Source organism: Tenrec ecaudatus, chromosome 8 (genome assembly GCF_050624435.1).
Source record: "Tenrec ecaudatus isolate mTenEca1 chromosome 8, mTenEca1.hap1, whole genome shotgun sequence".
NCBI lineage: Eukaryota > Metazoa > Chordata > Mammalia > Afrosoricida > Tenrecidae > Tenrec > Tenrec ecaudatus.
Window position 1 is genome coordinate 96,257,160 of NC_134537.1, and position 24,031 is coordinate 96,281,190.

Genomic DNA, 24,031 nt, shown 5'->3' on the forward strand with positions numbered 1-24,031 from the left:
AATATATTGTAAGTCGATGACGACCCGCACACGTCTACAACCCACATCTACATTGATGTACTTTAGTTGATGGATTTCCATCAACACTTTATTTATTCTCAGTTTCTCCCTTATCATATCGTAACTCCCTTCTCTGACAGTGAGAACTCTAGCTGCCATTGTCCTCAATAAATTTATTTTCGGACTCAACCTCCCATGTGTTGACAACCTTCTCTTAGGAATACTCTATCACACAAATACCCTCTTCACCCTGCCAGGACTCTGACACCATGTAGCAAGCCAGCACCCCATGCCCCTACACGGATGGTCTCACTGGTGGTTTTTGGACTGCGTTATCCTGGAAGGAAGGAGGAAAGAAGGTTAGTAACCCCGTTGTCTCTACTTAGCTTCTTAAACATATAGAATACAGCTAAGACAAATGTTTGAATGCCGCTATCTGCTAATTCGAGCATCGTTGTCAGTTCTAGGTCAGTTTTGGTTGCCTGACCTCACTCTTTGGGTCATCTTTGTTTTTGGGTGTCAGATATTGTGAATTTTGCCTTATTGGACACTGGATATTTTTGTATCCTGCCAACATTGGTTAGTTTTGTTCTGGATTCCCATGAAAGCCCTTGGAGACAGTTTGAGCCTTTGGGCTGGCTTGTATGATCTGTAAGATGCTCTGTCTAGCACTCCGGGTGTGCTGACCCCTGCGATTTCCCCAAATGTGGGAAACTCGACTGCATAATTTGTGGTAGTGGGGGACTGCGTTCGCGCTATCCCCTAAGGGGAAAAAAAAAAAAAGGTGCTCTGTCTAGGTACTAGACCCTCACTAGTGAGGCCACGCCCCTCCCGGGACTCCGCCCAATTCCTGCTGGAATCATCAGGTTTCCACTGTGGCTGGTGGAAGCAGACGCTACGCCTGGTCCTTTATTAGCACCGGCACTGTTACCTTCTGTCCTTTGGGGTGTTTTTCTTCTAAGGCTTCAGCTAATGAGTTGTCACAAACCAGGACCAGAAAACACTAAGAGTACACTCTTTGGTTCACAGGGATGCCTTTTCTCAGCTGGCAGCCACGTCTCTCTCTGCTCCTCAGCCTCTCAGTCGCGCCATCCCTTGGCTGCTGCCTCCGTGGACCAGAAAGCCCTCTTGGCCCTCTGGCGCACTGCCACACAGCCTCAGCAGCGTGGCTCCTGTGTTCTGGAGCCGCTGGCATTGGCATGGCATGGGCTTGCTCCCTCCACCATTGCATCCAGATCTCAAATGGGCTCCACTAGTGCCTCTTCTTCCGGAATGAACTCAGCAATTCTCTCCCTATGACACAGCTCTCTTACAACCAGAGGAGTGGCAAAGCTGACTAAGCCCGGATCAGAGCCCCCGACACTTTAGTTGCACGGCCTCACTCAGTCATTTAGTGGGAATTGTTGAGAAGTGACTAGAAAAGTCATTTCAGAAATTCCACTTGAGCACAGTCCCCTCACATGTATGCACCCATTAGTGCTCCACTGAGTGCTCCTGGAAGACCACGGCAGGTCACCAGTGGTCTGTGATCATCACCACAGTGCAGGGCTCTCCTCTTTGGTGCTCTGTGCTAACAACTCCAGGTGCCTTGCTTTCCCCACATTCTCTGATCCATCCCCTCAACTCAGGGAACTCTCTCAGTTCTCCCACCCTGTGCTTTGACCTTTGACCTACCTTCTCAAGACCCTAAGCAGAGGCCATTGACTATCTCCCCTCATTTATTTCCAGCGCACAGAGACCACTGTCCTTTATTGTCTGATGTCCAGTGTCTGGAAAACTGATGTTGCAGATATTCTGTCTGCTCTTGTTTCTTTGTTTTCTTTCTTTCAGGCGGAAGGATACATGTGGTCTCTGTCACTCCACATTGGGTAGAGTTGGAAGTAGCTACTAAAACTCACTGCCACTGATCGAGTCGATGCTGACTCATAGCAACCCTATAGGATAAGGTGAAATTGCCCCTGCAGGTTTCCAAGATTGTAGCTCTTTACAGGAGCAGAAAGCGCCGTCTTTCTCCCTCGGAGCAGCTGGAGGTTTCAAACTGCTGACCTTGTGGTTAGCAGCCCACTATGCTAGCAGGGTTCCTATGGAAGTACTATGCAAGGGCTGCTATTCGTCAGAATCGACCCACTGGCAGTGAGTTATTTGAGGATAGCACATATTTAAGATGAAAATTATTATTTTTAAATTTTAATCTCTCAATAAAATTCTCAATTTAGAATGAATGCCAAACAATGTTTCAAAGTTATGAGGCTACTAAGTGATGGACCTCTTAAGATCCTGAGGAACAGGGTTTAGAAGTAACCCGCCTCTATTTCTGATGATGAAGTCAAATTCCTTGTCAAACATGCTTAAAATGTTTAGTAAATTTAAAAAACTGACCCTCCACATATGGCCCTAACTCATCCGAGTGGCATTGCTGGGTAGGCATTGGACCACTAACTGCAAGCTCAGTCCTTCAAACACACCAGTCCCTCTGTGGAAAAAAAGATGAGGCTTTCTGCTCTCATAAAGGTGTGCAGCCTTAGAAAGCGTATCTGGAGTCATTGATGGAGAACTGACCGGATGGCACAGAGGTTTGGTTTGGTTTTATATCCAAGCATTGTGAAAGTACATAGCTCTGATCTTAAAGAATTTCCAGCCACTGGGGGAGAGAAGACATTTCACATATACCATGGAATCACCTCAGATTATTAGTGTTAAAATAGCTGCCCAAGATAATGAGTCATAAAATGCCATCTTCTGGAATTGATCTTCTTCCCGCTAATGGGCACTGGTACAGGTTTCTTGCTCCGTTTTATTTTTTTTCCAGGACAACTTTGAAATCCTTCCACTCAGATTAACATTCACATCTTGCCTGGTTCATTTGGCAAGAACAAAAAGTTTACATGCTGTGGCAGCTACGGTAGATTGCTTCTCTCGATACTTACTTCTGGGGTGCCTCCTTATACTGCAAATACTAGAAAGCTAAAAATGACTTCCTAGACTCCCTTGCAGCTGGGGGGTCTGGATATGATTTAGGTCCACAAATGGGATGCATTCATGCAAGAGCTGAATCTGAGACTGCGTTAGGGAGAAGAGAGGTGCGGAGCACTCATTTGGCTGGGATGGATCACAGCAGGTGAAGTGTGACTTCGGAGCTGACTGTCCCTGCGGAGCGTGCTGATCCACGGATCGCAGCTACAGCAGCAGGCTCCTGGAAATAGCAATCAAGGCAGCAGCTTCCTCAGCGTCGCATGATGGTATCCTAGAGCAGTGACACTCAACCAAGGGTTATTTTGAGCCCCAGGAAACAGCTCGCAAAGTCGGGAGGCATTTCTGATGGTCATACGTGAGTAGGTGCGGCTGGCATTTAGTCCATAAAACCCAGGGGTGCAGAAATGCAGTGTTCTGTCCGAAATGCCCAGAGTGCGATCCCAGAGCTGACTTTTGGACAGTGCCTTCCTTGCGCCTCAAGCTCCTAGTCAAGGCCAAAGGAGCCATGCCCTCAGAGAGTCACTTCCGCAGTGTCATGCCAAGAGTCGTTCTTACATAGCCAACCTACAGTCTAACTTCCGGTCCCTCAAACATCTTTGTAAGCACCTGATGACTTACATTATGTTTCTTTTCTGCTTAAGACACTTGGAGCTGTTTCTAACCAGCTATTGAATCTTGACAGGAGCCCTGGTGGCATAGTGGTTACATGATGAATCCTGATACATATGCCAATGTATCAACTGGCTGAATGTTGAAAGAAAAATGTATGAAATGTGATCGTGTGCTGAAGAGCCATGAGAAGAGTGGCGTTCGTGTGTATTTCTGTCTCTCTCCCTCTCCTTTACCCATAGAGTTCTCTGTGGGTCTGTGTAAACACACTTGTACCAAGGAGTCCACGATGCAACAGAATCAAGATGCACAGAATGTAAGAAAAAGATAGAAGGAGCGTTCAATGCTTACTCAGGGCAAAAATACCAGCAAGTCATTTTTACATATAAATAAACAAACCATTAACAGAAATGCACTATGTGATCTGAGCGGTCACAAAGTGCTCCTGGGAAGCACAGCACAGTACAGTGGCGGCAAACAAGGACTTGGGTCAAGAGGAGCTACTGGGGCTCAAATTCTGTCTCTGTAACCTTGGCAGTGGTGACTGCTTACATGTATAAATTGAAAGTGACAATAGTCTATGTCACAGGGATGTGTGTAGATTGAAGTAAATGCTGTATGTAAATCATTTAAACAGTGTGAGATACATAGTAATGCATAGAATTTTCAGTCACCTCATATGCATGTGAAAACTGGACAAGAATTGATATGCTTGAATTATGCTGTTGGCAAAGAATTGGAAAATTTCAACAGGCTGATGAAACAATGGAGCATTCACTGGTCTATAGCAGGAAATTTGGAAGCTCGCCATATGGCCAACTAACTGGCAGAGATCCATATTTGTGTCATAATCATAAAGAAAGGTGACTCAACAGAATACACACAGTATGGAACACACATTATAGAATTAATAACACATGCAGATAACATTTTGCTGAAGAACACCCAACAATGGTGGCAACAGTACATTGGCCAGAAGTTGCCAGAGCTTGAGAAGAGGATGTGTAGCAAAGGCAATCATTGCTGATGTCAGGTGGACCTTGACTGAAAGCAGAGAATGTCAGAGAGATGTCTATTTATGTCTTATTGACTATGCAAAGGCCATCAACGGTGTGGACCATAACATACCATGTATAGAGAGCCTTGGGAAGAATTGGAATTCCAGAACACTTGATTGCACTCATCTGGAACCTGGATATTGACCAAGAATCCATTACTCGAATAGAATAAGGGGATACTGCATGGTTTAAACTCAGGAAAGGTGTAAGTCAGAATTGTGTCCTTTCACCATATTTATTCAATCTGTAGGTTGAGGAAATGACCAGAGAAGTTGGATTATGAGAACGATGGGAGACTGAGCTGACTCAGGGCCCCCCCCTACAACAACAGATGCATAGACTTGCTATTTAAGTGGTTGGTGAATAAACAATACTGGGGGGTCGTACTTCATTTGATGGGATGAGCACTGTTAGCCCGGTAAAGACGTTGGGGGGTGAGGACAAGAGTAGCACCGATGGACAGGAAGAACATGGGCTTGATGGCCACACAGGCTGAGAACTGAGGAGCAGGAACATATACATTGGCACAGTACGGTGAGGCTGTGCATAGAGATTGCTGAACCTCTTCCTTAAGAGATTAGACTTTCACCTATTAACATCGGGAAACTACCGAAGGATGTTGAATAAGCAAGTGATGTGGAGAAAGTGATACTTTAGAAAGATCACTCTGAAGGTCTTCTGTTTTTTGAGTGCTTCAGTAAGAGCGAAGAAGAGCTACTGCTTGTGAGTTACGTTGGTAAAGAATGATGGAGACGCTGTGGACTGCCAGGAAAACGAACACATCTGTCTTCGAAGAAGTGCAGCCAGAATGTCCCTTAAAAGTAAGGAGGGGAGACTTCATCTCCCTTACTTTGAACTCATTATCAGAAGGGAACAGTCGCAGAAAAGGACAGCATGCTTTTTAATGTGGAGTCTCAGTGAAAAAGAGCAAGACCCTCACTGTGATGGATTGACAAAGTGGCATGACAACGGGCTCCAATAGAGCAATGATTGTTTAGGGCCATTAGGAGTCTAATTACTCAATGTCATCTAACAACGACAGCACCTTGACACCGCACGTGGCAATTGGATGATCTTAATGTCAACTTGAATGTGTTTGACAGTGAGTATGGGTGGAGTCTAACCAGTCCATGGAGGCCTGATAATGCCTCCTTGGGTGGTGGGGAGCTAGCTTTCTTTCTTTATTTTTTAAAATCATTTTATTAGGGGCTCATACAATTCTTATCACAATCCATACATCCATCCATTGTGACAAGCACATTTGTGCATTCATTGCCCTCATCATTCTCAAAACATGTGCTCTCCCCTTAAGCCTCTAGCATCAGCTCATTTCCCCCCCCTCCCTCCCTGCATCCCCCTCCCTCAGGAACTCTTGATAATTTATAAATTATTATTTTGACATGTCTTACACTGTCCGATATCTCCCTTCACCCACTTTTCTGTTGTTCATCCCTCAGGGAGGAGGTTATATGTAGATCCTTGTAATTGGTTCTCCTCTCAACCCTCCCCTCCCTCTACCCTCCTGGCATCGCCACCCTCACCACTGGTCCTAAAGGAATCATCTGCCCTGGATTCCCTATGTTTCCAGTTCCTATCTGTACCAGTGTACATCCTCTGGTCTAGCCAGATTTTTAAGGTAGACTTGGGATCATGATAGTGGGGGGTGGGGAAAACATTCAGGAACTAGAGGAAAGTTGTATATTTCATCGTTGCTACACTGCACACTGACTGGCTCATCTCCTCCCCACAACCCTTCTGTAAGGGGGTGTCCAATTGCCTACAGATGGGATCTGGGTCTCCACCCGCACACCCCCTCATTCACAATGATATGATTTTTTTTTCTGATGATGCCTGATTCCTTCAACACCTCGTGATCACACAAGCTGGTGTGCTTCTTCCATGTGGGCTTTGTAGCTTCTGAGCTAGATGGCCTCTTGTTTACCTTCAAGCCTTTAACACCCCAGACGCTATCTCTTGATAGCCGGTCACCATCAGCTTTCTTCACCACATTTAGTTGTTTACACCCTGCTCACCAACAATTTGGATCACTTGTTGTTCCCTTGTCCCTGGGTTTGTTAACAGTACTTCCTTTCCCTCCACCCCCCCCACTCCCATGTTCCCCCAGAACTGTCAGTCCCATTGTTTTCTCCTCCAGAATGTTCATCCAGCCTATCTCATTTAGACAGACCTGTGGAGATAACAACACACACAAAAACAAGACAGAGCAAAACCAAGCAACGAAAGAAAATAAATCAACAACACTAAAAAGCCAATGACCAAAAAAACCCCAACAAAACCAAACACAACAACAAGAAAACCTTGGCCTTTAGAAATGTTTTCTGGTCGAGTCTGATGGGGCCCCAAGCCCTGGCCCCAAAGCCTATTTTTGGGATTCCCTGGAGACTTCATTGCTCTGCTCCTCTTGCTGTTCTGTTGCATGCCCTTAGTGTTTTGCGCCGGTGTGGTGGGATCAGATCAGGCACACTCCAGTGTTGTCCCTTGTGGGACTATGGGTCAGTGAGGGACGTCATGTCTCATAGTGGGGCCAGCCATATGGTCTTCTGTGTGGATTGGCTGCTCTCAGTGGGATTCTCTTCGTCAGGACTTGGTGGGCCAGGATGTGCTCCACTCTCCCTTTCTCCCCCTTCATTTGCTCCTGTGTGCTCTGATCAGACTTGTCCCTCTCCCTGAGCTGCAAATTCAGTGTCCTTTGAAATAAATAATTCTGGGGGTAGGGGCAGGTGTCCACATAGCTGGGATTGGAGCCGGCTCCTCAGACCTCTCCACTAGTTCTCTACTGGTGGGGAGCTTTCTTATCTGCAGCGGAAATGGGAAAGTCTCTCTGCTCCTCTGGTTTCCTGCTTGCTGTGACTGTGTCTGCCTCCAGGGGTGGCCCCACATGTGCTCTCCAACCCTGAAAGCTGTCAGTACTCTGCCATGTTCCCACCAAACTTGGATCCATGTGACTCTGCACTTGCCAACCTGTGACCTTCCTGCACCCTGAATTCACCTTTCTGTGGCATCACCTGCAGCTATGTTAAGTATGAAGAGGGCCTTGACCAGCATCAGACCCATGGATTTGGGTTGGACTGGGCTGGGATGCCTTCTTGATATAAAATGACTTCTTGCTATGAAGTTCGTTCTTATACATATACGAGTGTCTCTGATTTTGTTTCTATAGCCAACCAGGCCTAACACACCAGCCCGACACACCCATGAGCCATTTGCTAACTGGCCCATAAAGGGCGCTTTAAACAGCTACACATATTCCTGGCAACCATCTGGCCTCTAAATTTTCTGCCCTGCTCTAGATACCTTCTGTCTTCCTTGCGGTTGGGAAGTTTGGAATTTAGTTGTTAATAAACACTGGTCTTAAAAACACTCATTATTCTACAAAGTTTAGTTCAGTTAAAAATTACTGTGTTCCTTGGGTGGTTTTTATTATGTGTCTGAACTAAATCTTTATGGTTTCTAGGACTCCCTTGTCACTATTGGTTTTGTAGACTTTCAGTAAGGTTCTTAGACAGTATCTCCCACAGTCACTGAGTTAGTTAAAAGCATATTGTGCCAACCTGGCCGATAAAGACATGTGGGATTAATTGAAGGGCAGAGGGATAAATGGCTCGGTTAGCCTCACCTTTCTAGTTTTGGGGTCTCTTGCTTTGTGATGGTCAGATCAGGATGCAGCTGCCTTAGCCAGTTTCCTGCTTCAGCTGGCAAGGCTCACTTCTTGCCAGACATCCCCGAGGAGAAGCCACATGGACCTACTCCGATGCAGCCCTGGGTGCTGGAGCAGCCGTGTGGAGACCCCTGCCAGCAGTGAGATGCTTACACGTTCACTGATTCGGCTTTCCTCCTGCAGTCGGTGTCATAGTGTCTGCTTTGTAAGATGGAGGAGGACTCTGTGGATTGGTGTTGGACATATGGGTTACTGGGACATATGGGTTACTGGGTTGGACTTGTGGGCTAGGGCAGAACTGCCTTGGGATGTTTTCTTGATGTGCACGTACCCTTTATATAAAACTCTCTCATATACATGAGTTTCTGTGGATTTGTTTCTCTAAAGTACCCAGACTAACACAGTCACCCATCGGATGCCATTCCTACCTCCACAGTTCCCTTCAGTGATGGGCTGAGCATGGGCAGTGTGTGTTGGTTTCTTCCATCCCTTCCGTATTTTTAAATGCCTTTTAGATGGATTCATGAAAGTAAGAAGCTTCTCAGTTTTCTGTAAGCTATCTGAATGACGTCTATGGCAACTGGAAATGAAGACACTGTAGAGTTCTAGAAAATAAACCCTGCAGCTCTTTGCTGGGCACGGGGGAGAGGCCCAGATTGAGGCTGATTCCTAGATTTCTGGCTTGGGCGATGGTGTCATTCACTGCAATATGGAAAAAGGGAGGAGAGCGGCTAGAACCAGCTATGACACTTACTTTCAAAAATGAAAGTGTAGGTCCTCCCATAAAAAAAAGGAGGAAAAAGATTTTTTTGCTTTCTTTCATGTGGTTGAAGTGAACTTGTCTGTCACTAAAGACTCCGAGTCCATTTCAGTTTTACTTCTCCTCCTTGTTTTGGTTAACCCTCAGACCAATATTCAGGTCCAAGGGGGTAAGGAATCTGGAGTGAGCTTTCACTCGCAACTGTTTCTAAAAACGAAGCACACTGTATAAAGTCACACAGCCCATCGCAACAAAGGAAATCAGCAGCAACCTCCCGTTAAAACCCCCATAAATGTAGTTCTTCCTTTCTGCCTCCCATCCTCCCTGCCTCCCTCCTCATTGTCCTATCCCTGCTCCCACCTCCTCATAGTCATCAACGTCTTGTCTTTTGGTGTAAAACCAAGTTTCTTTTTCTCTGTTTTTCCTTATCATAATGGTGCTATTAAACATTTCTCTTTGTAAGATTGACTAAGTCCGCTAAGCATAGTGTTCTCTAGTTTTGTCCATGTCTTGCAGTGTTTGAGAGTTATCATCATTTTTTATTGATACAAGATATTCCATTGTAGGAATGTGCCAGAAATTGTTTATCTGCTCCCCTACAATTAGAGTTGTCTACTGTTTCCATGTTTTGCTGCTCTAGAAATTGCTGCAGTGAACATAGGTGTGCACATGTGTGTTCGTGTTGTGCCCATTATTGTTTTAGGGCATATATCCAATAGCGAGATTGCTGGATCATAAGGCACTTGTATTTGCATTTGTTTAAGGAGTGCCATGCTGATTTACATAGTGGCTATACAATTCTATCGTCCTACCAATGTAAAAGTGTTCTGATCTCTCCACATCCACTTGGGTACTGCAGTAGTTGCAGAATGAGGGCAGACCCACACAGACTCCTGGGGACCTTGCCCCATAAGTGGGGCAAGCTAAGTGCTTGGATGGGAGGGAGGGAGGGGCTTTGCTAAGCTGTCCACTGAACATGCCATGACACCATCACCCTGGAGCTGAGACTGGCCGGTCCTGCGCTGAGATATAGCTGAACCAGTGTGCCTAAGCCTGACCCTCCCTGTGTAACTTTCCCAGACCCCCACCACTGGGGGCAGAAAGTGGCAGCACTCACTGCGTAGAGAGCAGAGGGAAAACTTGTGACACGGGAGACCAAGCAGCCCTCCCCAGCCAGGCAGAAAGACCAGTGTGGACCAAGGCTCCAATCCTCCAGGACAGGCTCCACTGTCCCTCAGGACTTCGCTTGTATACACTCAAAGAACTAAACTAACTAGGATTTCAAAAGGCAACCTGTGAGTATTAAACTCCAAAGGCTGGGCCCTTCTGAGCACAAGGTCCTAGGGGCTGCATTGGTTACACACCTGGGAAGTCAAGACTGGGAGCAAGTTGTTTGAGAAAGATGATTGCGGATCTACTGAGTCCAGGGACCCAGAAAGTCCTGGTGGGAATTGCGGCCAAGTGCCCAGGTGCTAACCAGCAGGTCACTGGTCTGGACGCAGTTTTATTTGAGCCTCTAAGGTCATTCTGAGTGGGAACCAAGAGGATGGCAATGAGTTTGGCTTTTTATTTCCATAACATTCACCTGGGGGGGGGGGGATTCCTCATATACAGACATAGATCTGAAGACCAATCGCGAAGCTAGAAATTCCAGTTTGGGAGGCACTAACATATAAATAGTAATTAGACTCATGGGAGTGGATGAGAACACCCAAGCACAGCATTTACAGTGAGAGAAGGGTGAGGTTCGAAACCAAGAGGTGAGGGGGTATGTATCAATATCTAGAAGACGGTAAGAGCCCTGGTGAGCTAGTGGTTTAGCACCAAACAGTCAGCACCTTGAACGCACTCACCATTCTGTGGGAGGACGATGGGGCCATCTGCTTCAGTAAGAAATCACAGTGCTGAGCCAACAGCAATGGGTAAAGAATGAAGAAAATGTTCCAAAGTTGCCTGTGGTGATGGTTGCACAATCCTTCTTAATATGATTGAAATATTGAATTGTACAGTGGTATTAATTATAGCTCCATAAAGCTATTTTTTAAAAAAATCACAGCCTTGGAAGTCCCATGGGGGAAGATGTCCCCAATCTATAGGATCACTAGGAGTCAGCATCGATTCAAAGGTGATGGGTTTGGTTGGTCAGAGATGGGGAGACCACCGAGAAGGCAGAGAAGAGAGGACAGAAAGGAGGGGGACAATCCAAAAATAAAGTATGGTATTCTGGGACCCCAAGAAATATATCAGCTTGCCAAATGCTACTAAAAAGTCCCGCAAGATAAAGATGGGAAGATGTCTGGGGGGCTTAGCTATGAGGAGGTCATCGGTGACTTCTCAGGGACCCATCGATTTGAGGAGTGAAACGAGACGCGGACAGGACTAATTTGAGGACATGAATGAAAGACAGCGGAAGGGAGACCTGCGTGAACCTGGCTGTGTCGGCACTTTAAGCATGCGGATTCCAGGGCTCTTCATCAAAACATCTGAGTTGGGAGCCCTGGCGTATAGCAGGCTATGAGTTGGGCTGCTATTCACAAAGTCAACAGTTTGAAGCCACTAGCCACACATCGGGAGAAAGATGAGGCTTCCTGCTCCTGTTACGATGTGTGGCCTCAGTAACCCACAGGGACCATTCGACTCTCTCCTAAAGGGTCACTAAAAGTCGGAATTGACTCCATGACAATGAGTGTGGGTTTGTTTTGTGGTGGAGGACGGGGCATCTGAGTTGGAACCCAAGAATCTGTATTTTCAGAGGTCTTTAGGGGACTCTGATAGCCTACAAGGTTTGAGAACTAACTAATGGAGTAGAAAAACCTGAATTGGGCTCAGGTAGACATGAACTCCAAGCCTGATTTTGTCACAGGTTAGCTGTACAAACCGGAACAAGATAATGAGATCTTCTAAAGTCTCAGCGCCCTCATTCATGGAAACGGGAGTAATAGTTTTAGTATGCTGCATTATTTTGAAGTCTGGTGATAATATACACAAACATATATTTAACAAAGCTCAAACTAAACCCACTGTCAACAAGTTGACTCTGACTCATGGCCCTCTATGGAGTTTCCCCGGCTTTTAAAATCTTTATGGGTGTATACAGCCTCATCTTTCTCCCCTGGAGTGGCTGGTGGGTTTGAACTGCTGACCTTTCAGATAGCAGTTCAACGCTTATGGGAGAGTGCCACCAAGAACAAACTCTATGTATATGTGTACACACAAAGAATTTCAAAACATTTATGGGAAAATGGAATGAAAAGATACTGAAACATGTCCACAAACTTTTTGAAATACACACACACACATATAATTTGGCACTTGGTAAGTAGTGGCCAATGCTATTCAGATATGGATGTGGTGACAGAGCGGCTGCAACAAAGGGCTCAAATGTAACAACTGTGAGGCTGGCCCTGCCTTGGCCTGAGTTACTTTGAGTTGGTGCCAGCTTCACTGCGTCTAACAACAAGCGCAATTACCGTGAGATACAGTGCTTGCAATGTTCTTAACTAATGGTTTCCTGGTGTGGATGGGGCTATCTTGGAAATTATAAAAGTGAAATTTATCAATCCTGGCTCATAGCAACTCCACAGGGCAGAATAGAACTGCCTCTGTGGGTTCTGATACTGTAAATCTTTACCAAAGTAGAAAGACTTATCTTTCTTTGATGAAGTAGCTGGTGGTTTTGAACTGCTGACCTTGTGACTCAATGTATAACGCACTATGCCACCAGAGCCCCTTTATTCTACAAGCATTATTGTATTTGCCTTATCATATGGCTCTCTATTATCAAATATCTATCTATATGCTCATTTCTGTCTATCCTTTCACCAAATTGTGCACTTCGACGTAAGTTGTGGTACTAGACTACTTTCCCTGATACGTCTATTTTTAATTTTTGCTCTTATGCTAGCTATTTCTAAAAGTTCCACTACGTGATCACTTCTGATGGTGTTTCTCTCATATCTTTCCAACTCCTGCTTTTATTGACTAAACAGACTAGACATCATTATTTGAAGTCTATACTGAAGATTGTCTGATCCAGTAATTACAAATGCAGAGTACAGTATCCTCCAGGCCCGTCCGTGCTATGCCGTGTTTCGCAGGCGCATCGTTGTTCTTTAACATCATGCAGTGCTTCCCGGTGCGTGTGTGTCAACGCTCATCAATCCATTCTTCCCCAGATGGGCCTTTACGTGTTTCTCTCTTGGTACCAGTGTGAATCGCGCTGCGACGAACCTGAGTGTGCGTCTGGCTAATCATGCCACAACTGGAACAACCGTTGAAAACATCTTTTTCAAACATCTACTGAAAGTCCATGTGAGAAAGCGTTTGCTGCTGTTGACTTAAAAGAAAAAAGGTTTCATTGGCACTCCATGCACATGTCATACCTGATGACTTTTTCTTTTAAAAAGTGTTCTCCTACAGTTTATTTGGTTTTTGGTTTTCCCCTTTGAGTCTTAACCATTCCTGCAGGGCCCTGATGGGTTAAAAGTTGAACTGGTGATTTCACACTGCTGAAAGATGAGGCTTCTGCTCACAAGGCGGAGTCTCAGAACCCACAGGACCTGTGCTACCCGGTCCTGCAGGGTCATGTGGGGTTGGGATCTCCTGGAGGGCAGAGAGCGAGAGATCATGCCTCTTCCACTTTAACCAGCAGTGACCTGGCCCACAGAGTCACTCCTCAGTCCTTAGTGTCTAAAAGGGCTGTCAGAGGGCTGAGGCTCTGGGCCATTAGACAGCCCCTCCTGTCTTTAGGGCCTTTTCCCCATGAACTTCTATCCTGGTTTGTTCCAGACAATAAGGAATTTTTTTACATTTCCGGATGCATCTATTTATTTAAATGAATGTTTTCCCTATTTTGGGGGGAACCCTTTGGGGGCTTTGTGGATCTTCTCATTAGCCTTATTACCGAGGAGCAGTGTCCTCTAGTCAGCCATAGACCGGTGAGTGCATTTCTGTCACATGGCTTCCATAACAAGTTAGAGACAGAGGTGCATCCAGTGTTGTGTTTGTACAACATTCTAATTTCTGTCCACCCTGTTTGATTATTAACCTGCAATAACCATCATCATAATAAGCAGAATTCCTTCTAGAATTCTGTCTTAAGAAATCAATCTTTTTCTGGGCATGCCACATGGTATAAAAGTAAATCAAAGTAGCCACATTGAAAAAAAAAAAAGTGTAACTGGAATGACCAGTTTTACCAGTATGGTGCACAAACAGAGACACAAACCTTTAGCATTTAAACCAGCCCGCCTTATTGGGGAGCAAACCCAAGAAAGACCCCGATGAGTCCACTGTTTCATGATTGCAGAGTCCCCACCTGGCCGGGCTTGCCCGGGCTCAAGCTGTTCATTTCAGAGTCATGCGCTCTGCCTGAGAGTTTGAAACGCACCCAGAAGGCCGAGCTGGCTGGGTCAGAAGCGGTGTCTTCCTCCCCCACATGACAGTGCTTTGGCTTCTGCTGCGGCCGTGGTAATCTACCTCCTCTTTGGTTGAGGTGTGATTTTCCTCCTAATCAGTGCGTGCCTGGAGACACATGAGCTCTTATCTTATTGAGGGACTGCAGGTAGGATTGAGTCAGTACATCGGAAATAGTCTTTAACACTGTATTTCAAGAAGGAAGGAGTGTGGTAGAAATAGAACAGCTTTCATAGAAGCCACTGAGTAAATATTAAACATTTTCATTTAAAGTGCAAGACAGTGAAATGTTCAGTGCTAAGTTTTAAATTAAGATATTTTAAAGCAGACTAATCTGTAAATATTATATTTTAATTTTGAAGTATCTACTACCTATATAGCCCAAGTAGAAACCTATTCAAATTAATAAATTAGTTTAACAAAGTTGTAGGATACAAGACTAATATATAATATTCTGTGTATACTTATATACTAGTAATCAACATTCTATTCTGAAATAAACAGAAGAGCTGTGATATTTCAAGTTTTGTGTCAACTCGGCTGGGCAAAGATTCTCAGAGGTTTGCTAGTTAAGAGGTAGTAATCTTTCTTGAGGAGACCAATGGAATTTGCTATGAACAACCAATCAATTGGGAGGAAGTTCCCCTGGGTACATGGCCTGCTTCCAGTATAAATGATGCTATGGAAAAGCTTGCTTGCTTTTTGCTAGGTCTGGATCCTGTGTCTGGCTAGTCATCTGCCTGCTGGTTCAGTGGACTTATGATACTATGCCTGCTGTATTGCCTGCCAAACCTGGGAGCTGTCAACAACCCGTCACCTTACCCGACACTCTTGTATTCATTCCTGTCTGCAATAGGTAGTCTGCTGTCTGACTTGCTGACATTGGGTTCATCAGTCACTGTAGCTAGGTCAGTTGGGAGTTTAGCCTGACACCTGACCTGTGAACTTGGAACTTGCCTGCTTCTGCAACAGTGTAACCTAGTTCCTTGAGATAATATATCCACATGCACCATTTTCATAGGCCTGAGAGTCTCAATCCCAGATTCCTAGGAGGACTCTGGCCTTATGTAAAATCCCTGTCCCTTTCCCAGCACTGTACAAATCCACAGGAGTATGGAAGGGGTAGCCTTTGTCAAGTTACTGAAAGTGGCATGCTATACCCCTATTACAGGATAAGTACTGAGCTAAGAGGGCCACTTACTTAACTTGTCCTAAAAAGAAATTTTTACTTTCAAAATGTTGTGCTTTACAGTCTCCCACACTAGACATAGAAACAGATGGGAACTTTCAAATGACAGCTTGTGGCTTAAAAAGAATGTACAACTGTCTAGCTCCGCAGATAATCACAACAAACGAATTTAAAGACATGTATGGCCACTGATTGCTTATTAGTTGCTAGGAGAAAAACAGCAGCACTACACCAGTCAAGCCGTTCTCAATAACTTGAGTAGGTAATAAAAATTAAGTCCACCAAGTAAACGATTGTAACAAGGTAGAAGAGAGATGGCAAATCAGCCCCTTAACGTTACAACTTGTCAAGGATCAAATCGTGCCCTGCCAACGCAGGTATTGGGAATTCTAACCTCTCCACCTGTGCTCTAATCTAATTTGAGACTGAGTTGTCTTTGTTGTGCTAATGACCCAGGCGAAGTGCAAGGTGCATCTTAAGTAGACCTCTCTCCAGACATCAAGGAGCTTCAGCTTGACAGTCTACCTAGGAAAGAAGGGTGCCCCCCGCACATGCCCTGTAAACTAGCCTCCGAGACCTGCAGTCGAAATCCTGACCAACTAAAATACACTGTTGAAAAGGGACACATAGCTGAAACACAGCAAATCGCAAATGTGAAGCAGAAATGAGGAACGAGAGATACCAAGCCACATAGGGGTCGTCCCAGAGCAGAAGTTCGAGCAGATAGGGCCTTCCTCCAGAACCAACAAGGAGAAAACTTCCCCCTGAACTGACCATTAGAATTTGGACTTCCAGCTTCTTACCCCGTGAGAAAAATGATCTCTGTCTGTTAAAACCACCCATGTATAGCATTTCTGTCATTGCACCCCCAGATAGCTGAGAGTTCAAGAAACAAACTCACTGTCCTCGAGTCGTCCTGACTCAGAGTGACCCTGTGGCTCACAGGGTCGAATGCCCCCGTGACTCTGAGACTACAACTCCACGGGAGCAGAAACCCTCATCTTTCTCCCACAGAGCGGATGGTTGATGGTTTTAAAGTGGTGCCCTTGAAGACAGCAGCCCAACATGTCCCCACGATGCCACCAGAGCTCCTACATAGACGTTGCTATTACTGCTCACTACCATGGAGTTGAGGAGTCCAGGCTGACTGGTAACGACCCCTTGTTTGTTTTCGAGACTGTTTACGGGAGTAGTGTGTTAGTCGGGGTACTTTAGAGAAACAAATCCAGAGAAACTCATGCACAAGAGAGAGTTTTATATAAAGGGTAAGTGCGCATCAAGAAAACATCCCAACCCAGTGCTGCCCAAGCCCACAAGCCCAACATTAACCCGTATGTCCGACACCAATCCACAAAGTCCTCCTCCATCTCACAAAACAGACGCAATGAGGAAAGCTGAGTCAGTGAATGTGTAAACATCTCAGCGCTGGCAGGGGTCTCCACACGGCAGCTCCAGCACCCAGGGCTGCATTGGGGTAGGTCCATGTGGCTTCTCCTCTGAGATGTCTTACAGGAAGTGAACCTTGCCAGCTAAAGCAGGGAACTGGCTAGGGAAGCTGCACCCTGGACCGACTATCAGAAAGCAAGAGACCCCAGAACTAGAAAGACGAGGCTCACTGAGCCATTTATCCCTTTGCCCTTCAATTAACGCCACATGTCTTTATCGGCCACGTTGGCACAATAAACTAACTCCCTCAAGTAGAAAGCCCGGCATTTCTCCTGTGGAGCTGCTGATGGTTTTGAACTGGAAGCCACTTGGATCGCAATAACTGCTACACAACCAGGGTTCCTAAATAGATATTAGAAAGAGATAAATGAAATAAAGAATAGAAAAACAATACAGAAAATAAACAAAACCAAAAGTTGGTTCTTTTAAAAGATTAATAAAATTGATAAGCCTTTAGGTAGACTGACCAAAGGAAAAAGAGAAGATTCAAATTACTAAAATAAAAAATGAAAGAAGGGGCCTCAGGCCAACTTTAAAAAAAGTTATAATGGAATACTTTGAACAACTTTATGCCAATAAATTAGATAATATGGTGAAATGATCAAATTCCTAGGATGACCAAGTATCAAAACTAACCCAAAACAAAACAGCAGAAAATCTTAACCGACCTATCAAGAGATTGAAGCAGTAATTTTAAAACTTTTCACACAAAAAAGCTCAGACTCAGATGTCTGCAGTGAATTTTACCAAGAATTTAAGTAAGAATGAATATCTATTTTTCATGAACCCTTCCAAAAATATGAGAAGTGAATGTAAACTTCTCAATTCCTTTTACGAGGACTGCAAACCAGGTAAAGCCATTGCAAGAAAAGAAAACTACAGACCTGTAGTCCTTATGAACAGACACAAGTATTCTCAACAAAATATTTTCGAGTTAGCAAACTAACTCAAGCCACATATACAGAGGAGTATACATCATATTGTGATGTATTAATATATATCATAATCTTTTTTCTTTGCTGCTAGTTCAGTTTGCTCATATTCTGTCCTTGGTTCTATTAACCTGGCATATTACATTCATTGATTTGTAGAGGTTAAACCAACAGTTCCAGAAACCTGCTTCCAGCAAAAAGAAAGGGATTATGAAATATAACAACATATCGTAGTGTTGTGTATGATGCATAATTCTTTGTCCATGCTGCCTGCTGGCCTCCATCTACTAGAATCACCGATTTAACGTGGTTGATCGAGCATTAGAAAGTCAACTAATGTAATATACCAAGTCAAAAAGAATCAAAGAACCATAAGATCATTCAATAGATAGCAAAAAGCATTGGGCAAAACCCTGCATCCTTTCATGATAAAAATGCTAAACAATAAACTTTTTGTGCCGCTGCCAAACTGTTTGCCACAGGTTCTGCACCATTTTATATTCTACTACTGGGCCGATCCGTGGGGTGTGTGCGTGCGTGTGTGTGTACACGCATGCATTTGTGCACGTGCATGTGTTTTAATTTGAATTATTGTATTTTTCTGTTCTATGATTTCCATTTGGATCTTTGTTTTGGCAGCTTCTATTTCTTTGCTGAAATGGTCTCCCTTTTCCTTTGTTTCAATAGTTTGGAATTGCCTGTTAACACATTTTCAAGACAGCTGCTAAGGAATCCTTATTAAATAATAGCATGACTCATTAAAAAATGCTAAGCAAAATTAGAATAGAAAAGAATTTCCTTATAAAGGGCAACTATGAGAAACCCACAACAAACATCATCCTTAGTAGTAAAATACTGAACATTTCCCCCCTTAGATCAGGGACAAGATAAAGAAAGTAACCTTTCATAGTGGAAAGGAAGTAGTAAAATGATCGCATTCCGAGGCCTACAGGGCTGGCCCCAGTCAGCGTCAAGCTGACTCCACCCCTGGAAGTATGCGCTACACAGGACAACACTAAACCTACAAGTTGGGGAGAGGAACCGGCCTCTCACACACACGTGGAAGCAAATCAAGATGGAAAAAGAGAGAGCAAGGGAATAGTGCCCACTGGCACACAGTGGCACACTAAGCCCTGCACGGAGCTGCTAAGGCACACAGAGGACTGCGGGCGGACAACAGCTCTAGACATGATGTCCCCTCACTGGAGCGTACCAGGACAGAGGACAATACTGGGGACACACGGCAGGGCGCGAGTCTGGTCTGACCACCCCCACAGTGGGGCAAACCAAGAAGGGGACATAACAGATCAGCAACGGGAGCAAACCCAAGCCACAACCCCCCTGAGGAGCCCCAGAAATAGACTTCAGGCTGGGAGGGGCAGTTCCTAGAACCCCCCAGGACCAGTGGGGAGAGAGTCATAAAGGTCAGCAGACAGACCTGGAATTATCTATGCATTTTTTTGGTTTTGCTGGTCCCCCACCCCGCCCCCTCCGCCCTTTTTCTCTCTCTCTTTTTATTCAATCTTTTGTTTTCTTTTTATTCTGTCTCTGTTATTGTTGCTTTGCCTACTTATATAAGATAGGCAGGGGAAGCAAGCCCGAGGAGAAAGCAATGGGGCCGATGGTTCCAGAGGGACCTAGGGGTAGGAAAAAGTGGGAAGAAGGAGCAGTGAGCAAACAACGCCATAGACGGGGGAACAGCTAGCGAATTAAAAGCAACAATGACGAGGATGTAGAGAATCCAGTGGTGTAGGAGCAACAGCAATGTAGCTGACAGGAATTACCAAGAGGCAGAAGACGGGCGAGTGTGATGGAAGGGGAACAGAGGAAAGATCTAGGAAGCAAAGCTATGGATAGAGGTAAATATGTACATATAACTCATACAAATAGAAGTATTGGCATATGTACCTGTATTTATATGGCAATACATTGAGGAAATGGACAGGCTTTGGGCCTCTGCTCAAGCCCTCCCCCAACGCAAAAACACTTTGTTTTAACAACCTGGCATTCTGTGATGCTCACCCTCCTGACACAATCACTGAAGACAGAATGGGTACATAAGCAAATGTGGTGAAGAAAGCTGATGGTGCCCGGCTATCAAAAGATATAGCATCTGGGGGTCTCAAAGGTTTGAAGTTAAACAAGAGGCCTTATAGCAGAGAAGCAACTAGCACATATGGAAGAGATACACCAACCTGTAAAATCGTGAGGTGTCGACGGAATCAGGTAACAGGTACCAGATGACTACAAATAAACAAACAAACAAACAAACAAAAAAGCATATTGTTGAGAATGAGAGGGGTCATAGCATAGACCTCAAACCCATCTGTGGACAATGGGACATGCCCCTCACAGAAGGGTCACATGGAAAGGATGAGTCAACCAGGGTGCAGTATAGCACTGATGAAACAGACAATATTCCTCTGGTTCTTTGAGACTTCCGCACCCCCCACTATCATGACCCCAGTCCTGCCTTTCAGTTCTGGCTAGACCGGAGCATGTACACTGGTACAGATAAGAGCACCCAACAAACAGAATCCAGGACAGATAAACCCCTCAGGAACAGAAATGGGAGTAGTGATACCAGGAGGGTAGGGAGAAGTTGGGGAGAGAATGGGAGGAAGGGAAAACCAATCTATATGATCAACATTTAATCCCCCCCCACCCCACAACCCCCAAGGGAAATGAACAACAGAAACGAGGGTGAAGAGAGACACCAATCAATGTAAGATATGAAAACAATGCTAATTGATCATTTATCACAGGGCCAAGAGGGTGGGAAAGGGGGAGGGAGGGGAAAAAAGAGCTGATATCAATGACTCAAATAGAAAGTAAATATTTAGTAAATTATGATGGCAATGTATGTACAGCTATGCTTGATACAATCAATATATGTAAGAGCCCCCAATAAGATGATTTAAAATGAAAAGAAAGATCTCATTTCATAGATGACAATAATCTTGAATATAGAAATACTAAAACCCACACTCACTGCCATCAATCAATTATGATTTATCATGACCCTATAGGACCAGGCAGAACTGCCGTCCAACCTGTAATTAACCTCTAATGCCACCAGGGCTCCATTTAAAAAATATATAAATATCAAAGTGTATTAGTGGTTACCAGGGTCAGCATATAGAAAGTGGAGGCTGGAGGTTAGGGGTGATAGAAAAACTACATGGATCATGGAATGTTAGCTTGCAAACAGATTCTTGTAATCAATGTCAATAAGGCTTAAACCTGTCAATACTGAACAGGCAGAAGTTGTGAGATCGCTACAAGGGGGCTTCAAAAAGTGTGTGGGAAACTTCCATTATTTTCAGATTTGTTTAGTCATCACTGGGACTTTTTCTTGCTGCTGGTTTCTTTGTTGGTCTGCTCTTGCACCTGCATGACCAGGGCCAGGGCCTTCTTGAAAGCTTGCAGGTAATAGGAAGCATGTCTACGGTAGGTTCTGCTTTGTTCTCAGTTTTCTCCAGATTGTAGTCTGGCTGCTTGGCCATCTCGGGAGAGCTTAAGTCAGGTTGGCCCTTGCTCTGCCTCGCTAGATGGTCCACGTGGAGGGAGAGAGGGTTCCCGTGTAACAAGCATCATATCATTCTTGGAGCGAGAAGGCACTGGAACATCATGCAGTCTGCTCTCCCGCAGAGATTAGAAAAGAACAAAAAAGAGCATAGTCATATATTTACCCGGATGCATATACTAGAGGATTTCAAAGATCTTATTGAACATGTCATTATCTTTCACATCTCTTCTTCCACAAACATTTTGAAGCCCCTTCATATGCATAATTTCACATACAAATGTAATTTAGCACAATACACACACATACAAAGAGGGAGAGGGCTATGACAAACAAGGAAAAAGGCTAAAAGTTTTGAATGTGGGTAAAAGTATACTAGAATTCTTTTGTAGTAGTCTTGGAAGTTTTCTGGGTGCTTGACGTTATTTCAAAAAAGAAAGACTTTAGAAAGACTGAGGCTGAAGACTCCGACTCTAGTGTCTATCCATTTACCTCATTACTTTAAAATGTTTACAAAATAACGAATGTGGGAGGGGGCAGGGAGCAGGGGAACGGATTACGGTGATGCATATACAACTCTTTACAAAGCAACTTAACTGTGGAAGTGTATGATATGTGAATTTTACGTTGACAAACTTTTCTTTGTGTACTTTACAGCAGATGCCACAAAAGGTGAATAGTTATTTTAGAGGGTTAATCAATGAATGATTATTAAATTCTCTACACTTGTATATTTGGGTTTGTTTGTTTGTTTCTCACGTCCTACAATTAAAACAGACTTGAAATGTCCATGTCTGGCTCGTCCTGAGAAAACACAGTCTGAATTTATGGAGGAGGGTGACTTTGTGAGAGTCCGTGACCGACAGTGTCTCTTTTCTGGGGCTTTGTGTTTAAGCACATTCATAGCCTTGAGATATACCATGGGTCAGTTACTGGCTTTGTGATCATGCACTTAACATTTTACCATTATGTGTTCAGTTTTCTCTCTTTAGAGTGAAGGCTGAAGTCAACCCAGTTATTTGTTGGATTTAATGTTCCTGGGGACATACTGATACTGGGAATCACAAAGTAAAGAATACCACCTCTTGTTGGCTCAAACAGCCAGCTAATTTTCAGACGCAACACTCGTTGAAAAGCTTCTGCTTTTCCAAGAATTAAGGGGAAAAAAGAGAGAGAGAAATAAAAATAAAAGACTAGCATGTTGAATGTACGAATAAAACAAAACAAGTACCTTCGTTCTGCCAGGATCATCTTGCTTTGGTCTGACTGCTTTTCCATCGTTCCAGAGGATTATGGAGAAGGCGTCGTCTTCTGGAGCCTTCCTGCCTTGCCGAGATCCTCGGTCTCAATCCTGTGTGGCCAGGAGAGGTGCTAAGAAGAGTGAACACATCGCTCTGCAAACACTATCACAGCAGGTTATACACACGCATCCAAGTTTGTTCCCTCCTGAAATGTTATTGAAACTAGAGAATGAGCATGCCTTTTTTTAAAAGCCATGAGATAACAATAATGGAGAGAGTAGAAAAGGGGACAGACACTAATGCAAGTAGAAAGAAGATGGATATGCAGGACTGATTTAGAAGACCTCAGGAAGTTAGATTCCCAAGGCTGCAATGGAGGAAGCTGGGTCGGAGCCTCTGAGATTTAGGGCAAAAAGGTCTACAGCTAAAATAAGGAGGGCGGTGTAAAACAAAAAAGGAGCTCTGGTTTGCACACCTATTGAGCTCTCATCTGTTAACCAGCCAGGAGTCGGTCACTATTAGGATTTCCAGCCTTGGAAACCCCGTGGGGCAGTTCTGTTCTCTCCTAGAGGGCCATGCGGCTTGGAATTAACCAATGAAAATGGTTTGGTTTGGTTTGGTTTGGGGGTGGTGGTGGTGGATGCGATTGGAGGCTGGTAAAAGCTAGTTGTGAAACAATCCCCAACTCTACAATACTGAACAACTTTGCCTCCCCCGAACTCATAGAAACCCGATAGAACGGGCAGAACTGCCCCTGTGGACTGCTCAGACTCTAGCTCTTGACGGGAGTGGAATGCCTCATCTTCTCCCATATCTGATCTTGGCTTGTATTAATGCATTTCTGTTCTTCTCTCCATGCTCCTCTGGCTTGATCAACTGAGGACATGCACTTTCCCCAAAAGATGTGGTCTGCTTTGGCCTCTGCACTAGGGCTAGATGGGGGATATGACCATAAGTCAGAAATACAGAGCAACCCATTCTCTCTGGAATATTTCTGCCATGCATCCAATACTTGGCTTAGTCCAACAACTCACTGCCATCAAGTTGATTCAGACTCCTAGCAACCCTACAGAGCAGGGTAGAAAGGCCTCTGGTGGTGTCCCAGACTGTCATTCTTTATGGGAGTAGAAGCTTCATCTTTCCCCTGGTTTGTACAGGAGGGCTTCAAAAAGTTCATGGAAATGGAATTAAACGATTATGAAA

At 44.6% G+C, this 24,031-nt stretch overlaps 1 pseudogene; it reads left to right on the plus strand.

Moving 5' to 3' along the window:
- Positions 1-625: 625 nt before the first annotated feature.
- On the plus strand, positions 626-765 carry LOC142455628 (U1 spliceosomal RNA; annotated as a pseudogene).
- The last annotated feature ends 23,266 nt before the right edge of the window (positions 766-24,031 follow it).